Raw genomic sequence first — 6,293 nt, 5'->3', positions numbered from 1 at the left:
GCCCAGGAGTTCAAGACTAGCCTGGGCAACATGGCAAAACCCCATCTCTAACAAAAATACAAGAATTAACTGGGCATGGTGACGCACACCAGTCATCACAGCTATTGAGGAAGCTGAGGCTGGGGAGGATCGTTTGAGCCTGGGAGGCGAGGTTGCAATGAGTCCAGATCACCCCACTGCACCCATTCTGGGTGACAGAGTGAAACTTTGTCTAGAAAACAGACAACACACGTTTATAGGGAGGCTATGTGAGGGTTTACCAAGAGAGGTGGCATTAGACCTGGGCCTCAAACACAAAGTGGAAAGGGTTGGGAGGCCACAGATGTAGAGGTGGGAAGTGCAAGGCTGAGATTTTTCCAACCAAGGGGTGGTAGGCTCAGATCTATTTCTTTAGGGAGACAATCCCTAGAACAATATGAAGAATAGCGAGTGGGAGTAGGCCTGAAAGCCTGAAGATTGGTGGAAGGAGTATGGCTAAGAGGTTCTGTAGACCTCAGTGGGGACAGTGGGGATAGGGAAGGGAAAAAAAGATAGATTCAAAGCAAATTTCAGGCATTTTGAAGGTCAAGTCTGCAGGATCTGATGAATCATTAGAAGTAAAGGTTCTGGGGGGGGGTGGCTCATGCCTGTAATCCCAGCACTTTGAGAGGCAGAGCTGGTGAATCATCTGAGGTCAGGAGTTCGAGACCAGCCTGGCCAACATGGCGAGACCCCATCTCTACCAAAAACACAAAAATTAGCCAGGCATGGTGGCAGGTGTCTGTAATCCCAGCTACTCAGGAGACTGAGGCAGAATTGCTTGAACCTGGGAGGCGGAGGTTGTAGTGAGCCGAGACCATACCACTGCACTCCATCCTGGGTGACAGAGTGAGTGAGACTCCGTCTCAAAAATAATAATAATAATAAAAGGTAAAGGTTATAAAGGTTAGGGGAAAGGGAAGAATTGAGCATGAACCCCAGGCTTCTAGCCTTGATGACTGGGAGAGTGAGATGCCTTTAACCAAGATGGGTAGCACAGGGACAAGTTTTTTTTTGTTTGTTTTGTTTTTTTTCAGACGGAGTCTCGCTCTGTTGCCAGGCTGGAGTGCAGTGGCGCGATCTCGGCTCACTGCAACCTCCGCTTCCCAGGTTCAAGCAATTCTCCTGCCTCAGCCTCCCGAGTAGCTGCGACTACAGGCACGCACCACCATGCCCAGCTAATTTTTGTATTTTTAGTAGAGACGGGGTTTCACCATGTTGGCCAGGATGGTCTTGATCTCTTGACCGTGATCTGCCCGCCTCGGCCTCCCAAAGTGGTGGGATTACAGGCATGAGCCACCATGCCCAGCCAAGTTTTTTTTTTTTTTTTTCGGGGTGTGTGTGTGTGTGTGTGCTGTCAGGGATAGGAGAATGTTGCTAATAAGTTGAGATTTTTATCACATTGGTTTCAAGACTCCATTGAAACACCCTTGTGGTGCACCATGCAACATGGCACAGCAGAGAGAACACCCAGACTTGAGTTTCTAATCATAGGTCTGCCATAAAATCTTGGGCAAGACAACCTTTTCGAGCCTCACCTAAAAAATGAGTTCATATTCTGCCCTGACTTTCTCACAGAAGTGTTGAGAAGGTCAGATGAGACAACAGACCCAAAAGAACAAATATTGATGCTACACGTTACCGTATGTAGTAGGCAGTTAGAAATTCAAGTCTGAGGCTTAGGAGAGAGATGAGGTGTTAATTTAGAAGTCATCTGCAGAGCTTCTCGCTGAAGCTCTGGGAGTACACAAGGTCACTTGGGAACATAGAGTGAAGACAGAAGAGGACAAAAAACCCAAACACAGTACTTTGGAGAATGTCTCCAGTTAACCAGAGAAAGGCACTGAGAGGGAGAGACCAGAGAAGTAGGAGGAGCCCCAAATCTGACAGACGCCAAAGACATAACCACCTGATGAAAAACTGTCCTTGCGCTCTCCCTCTCCCTCTCCCTCTCCCTCTCCCTCTCCCTCTCCCTCTCCCTCTCCCTCTCCCTCTCCTCCCTCTCCCTCTCCCTCTCCTCCCTCTCCCTCTCCCTCTCCCTCTCCCCACGGTCTCCCTCTCCCTCTCTTTCCACGGTCTCCCTCTGATGCCCAGCCGAATCTGGACGGTACTGCTGCCATCTCAGCTCACTGCAACCTCCCTGCCTGATTCTCCTGCCTCAGCCTGCCGAGTGCCTGCGATTTCAGGCGTGCGCCGCCACGCCTGACTGGTTTTCGTATTTTTTTGGTGGAGACGGGGTTTTGCTGTGTCGGCCGGGCTGGTTTCCAGCTCCTAACCGCGAGTGATCTGCCAGCCTCGGCCTCCCGAGGTGCCGGGATTGCAGACGGAGTCTCGTTAACTCAGTGCTCAATGGCGCCCAGGCTGGAGTGCAGTGGCGTGATCTCGGCTCGCTACAACCACCTCCCAGCCGCCTGCCTTGGCCTCCCAAAGAGCCGAGATTGCAGCCTCTGCCCGGCCGCCCCCCCCCCGTCTGGGAAGCGAGGAGCGTCTCCGCCTGGCCGCCCATCGTCTGGGATGTGAGGAGCCCCTCTGCCTGGCTGCCCAGTCTGGAAAGTGAGGAGCGTCTCTGCCCGGCCGCCATCCCATCTAGGAAGTGAGGAGCGCCTCTTCCCGGCCGCCATCACATCTGGGAAGTGAGGAGCGTCTCTGCCCGGCCGCCCATCGTCTGAGATGTGGGGAGCGCCTCTGCCCTGCCGCCCCGTCCGGGATGTGAGGAGCGTCTCTGCCCGGCCGCCCCGTCTGAGAAGTGAGGAGACCCTCTGCCTGGCAACCGCCCCGTCTGAGAAGTGAGCAGCCCCTCCGCCCGGCAGCCGCCCCGTCTGAGAAGTGAGGAGCCCCTCCACCCAGCAGCCACCCTGTCTGGGAACTGAGGAGCGTCTCCGCCCGGCAGCCACCTCGTCCGGGAGGGAGGTGGGGGGGTCAGCCCCCCGCCCGGCCAGCCGCCCTGTCCGGGAGGTGAGGGGCGCCTCTGCCCGGCCACCCCTACTGGGAAGTGAGGAGCCCCTCTGCCCGGCCAGCCGCTCCGTCCGGGAGGGAGGTGGGGGGGTCAGCCCCCCGCCCGGCCAGCCGACCCGTCTGGGAGGGAGGTGGGGGGGTCAGCCCCCTGCCCGGCCAGCCGCCCCGTCCGGGAGGGAGGTGGGGGGGTCAGCCCCCCGCCCGGCCAGCCGCCCCGTCGGGGAAGTGAGGGGCGCCTCTGCCCGGCCGCCCCTACTGGGAAGTGAGGAGCCCCGCTGCCCGGCCAGCTGCCCCGTCCGGGAGGGAGGTGGGGGGGTCAGCCCCCCGCCCGGCCAGCCACCCCGTCGGGGAAGTGAGGGGCGCCTCTGCCCGGCCGCCCCTACTGGGAAGTGAGGAGCCCCTCTGCCCGGCCAGCCAGCCGCCCCGTCCGGGAGGGAGGTGGGGGGGTCAGCCCCCTGCCCGGCCAGCCACCCCGTCGGGGAAGTGAGGGGCGCCTCTGCCCGGCCGCCCCTACTGGGAAGTGAGGAGCCCCTCTGCCCGGCCAGCCAGCCGCCCCGTCCGGGAGGGAGGTGGGGGGGTCAGCCCCCCGCCCGGCCAGCCGCCCCGTCTGGGAGGGAGGTGGGGGGGTCAGCCCTCCCGCCCGGCCAGCCGCCCCGTCCGGGAGGGAGGTGGGGGGGGTCAGCCCCCCGCCCGGCCAGCTACCCCGTCCGGGAGGTGAGGGGCGCCTCTGCCCGGCCGCCCCTACTGGGAAGTGAGGAGCCCCTCTGCCCGGCCACCACCCCTTCTGGGAGGTGTACCCAACAGCTCATTGAGAACGGGCCATGAAGACAATGGCGGTTTTGTGGAATAGAAAGGGGAGAAAGGTGGGGAAAAGATTGGGAAATCGGATGGTTGCCGTGTCTGTGTAGAAAGAGGTAGACATGGGAGACTTCATTTTGTTCTGTACTAAGAAAAATTCTTCTGCCTTGGGATCCTGTTGATCTGTGACCTTACCCCCAGCCCTGTGCTCTCTGAAACATGTGCTGTATCCACTTAGGGTTGAATGGATTAAGGGCGGTGCAAGATGTGCTTTGTTAACCAGATGCTTGAAGGCAGCATGCTCGTTAAGAATCGTCACCACTCCCTAATCTCAAGTACCCAGGGACACAAACACTGTGGAGGGCCACAAGGTCCTCTGCCTAGGAAAACCAGAGAACTTTGTTCACTTGTTTATCTGCTGACCTTCCCTCCACTATTGTCCTGTGACCCTGCCAAATCCCCCTCTGCAAGAAACACCCAAGAATGATCAATAAAAAATAAAAAATAATAAATAAATAAATAAATAAATAACCTTGTGCATGTTACTTCAAAAAAAAAAAAAAAAAGAAAAACTGTCCTTGCAGTCCAGGCCAGGATGAAGTCTTAAATTGACCTTCTCCTTCTCCCATTCACAATGAGAGAAGGGTGCCAAACTATCCACTTCCTCTTACCTTCTTCCCTTGTTGAAACAGAGAAGGGCCTGATGTCATTTGTTCAAGTAGATATCTACTCTGTTCTGAGCCTCATGTTACTATGAATACAAACATGAATAAGAACCTAGGGTCAGCTGGCACAGTGGCTCATGCCTGTAATCCCAGCATTTTGGGAGGCCAAGGTGGGTGGATCATTTGAGGTCAGGAGTTCGAGACCAGCCTGGTCAACATGGTGAAACCCCGCCTCTACTAAAAATACAAAAATTAGCTGGGCATGGTGGCTGGCCCCTGTAGTCCCAGCTACTCCAGAGGCTGAGGCAGGGGAATCGCTTGAACCCGTGAGGCAGAGGTTACAGTGAGTTGAGATTGCACCACTGCACTCCAGCCTGGGTGACAGAGCGAGACTCTGTCTCCAAAACAAACAAACAAACAACAACAACAACAACAACAAAAACCTGGGGTCTACTCTTGAGAAGTTCCTAGTCTGATAGGGAAGACCAGGGCTGGGACTGGGTGAGGCAATTGAGGCACCTAGGGTGAAAAATGTAAGGGCACTTGTTCTCGGGGTTACATACGTACAGGGTTGGCATTTGTATGACCCCAAGAGGGAGTGCCTCCTTACATTTGCCTTCTAGGTGCCTCGACTGTCTCACCCCAGTCCTGACCCTGGGAAAGACTCACATGTCAATAAAATAGCCAAGGTAGAATGTAATTGTTTCTCACTCTCTCCCAGGAAATCAAGAAAGATTAAAGGTGGCCGGGTGCAGTGGCTCATGCCTGTAATTGAGACCAGCCTGGCCAACAAGGTGAAACTCTTCTCTACTAAAAATACAAAAATTAGCTGAACTTGGTGGGCACCTGTAATCTCAGCTACTTGGGAGGCTGAGGCAGGAGAATCACTTGAACCCGGGAGGTGGAGGTTGCCACTCACTCCAGCCTGGGCGACAGAATGTGACTCCATCGAAAAAAAAAAAAAGAGGCCGGGCACAGTGGCTCATGCCTGTAATCCCAACACTTTGAGAGGCCGAGGCAGGCAGATCATGAGATCAGGAGTTCGAGACCAGCCTGGCCAAAATAGTGAAACCCCGTCTCTACTAAAAATACAAAAAATTAGCCAGGCATGCTGGCGGGCACCTGTAATCCCAGCTACTCAGGAGGCTGAGGCAGGAGAATCGCTTGAGCCCGGGAGGCAGAGGTGTCAGTGAGCCTAGATCGCACCATTGCACTCTAGCCTGGGTGGCAGTGTGAAACTCCGTTTCAAAAAGAAAGAAAGAAAAGAAGGAAGGAAGGAAGGAAGAAAGGAAGGAAGGAAGGAAAAAAAGAAAGAAAGAAAGAGAAAAGAGAAAGAAGGGAGACAGGCAGGGAGGAAGGGAGAGAGAGAGAAAGGAAAGAAGGAAGGAAGAAAAGAAAGAAAGAGAAAGAAAGAAAGATTACAGAGGTGACATGGGAGCTGGGGTTTCATGAAGAGTGGGCAATAGCTTGTCAGGCAGAGTAGAGGTGCAGGGATCAGTGTGAACAAAGGCATGGAGGCATAACACAGCACCGAGTGTCTGCAGGAAAGGGTGGCTGGGCTGCAAAGAAGGTGGAGAGGACGTAGTGGAAAGGCTGAGGGTGGTGGGAGGTGTTGCTGGGAAAATAAATAGAGGTCAGGTTGTGAAAGGCATTGAATGCTATGCCATGCCACACCCTGCTAGAGTGACCAACCATCTCAGTTTGCCCAGGACTTCCCCAGTTTCAGCAATGAAAGTTCAGCATCCTGGCGAGGCGTGGAGGCTCACGCCTTGTAATCTCAGCACTTTGGGAGGCCGAGGTGGGTGGATCACAAGGTCAGGAGATCGAGACCATCCTGGCTAACATGGTGAAACCCCG

Source organism: Gorilla gorilla, chromosome X, assembly GCF_029281585.2.
Source record: "Gorilla gorilla gorilla isolate KB3781 chromosome X, NHGRI_mGorGor1-v2.1_pri, whole genome shotgun sequence".
NCBI lineage: Eukaryota > Metazoa > Chordata > Mammalia > Primates > Hominidae > Gorilla > Gorilla gorilla.
Note: the sequence above shows the minus strand (reverse complement) of the source record.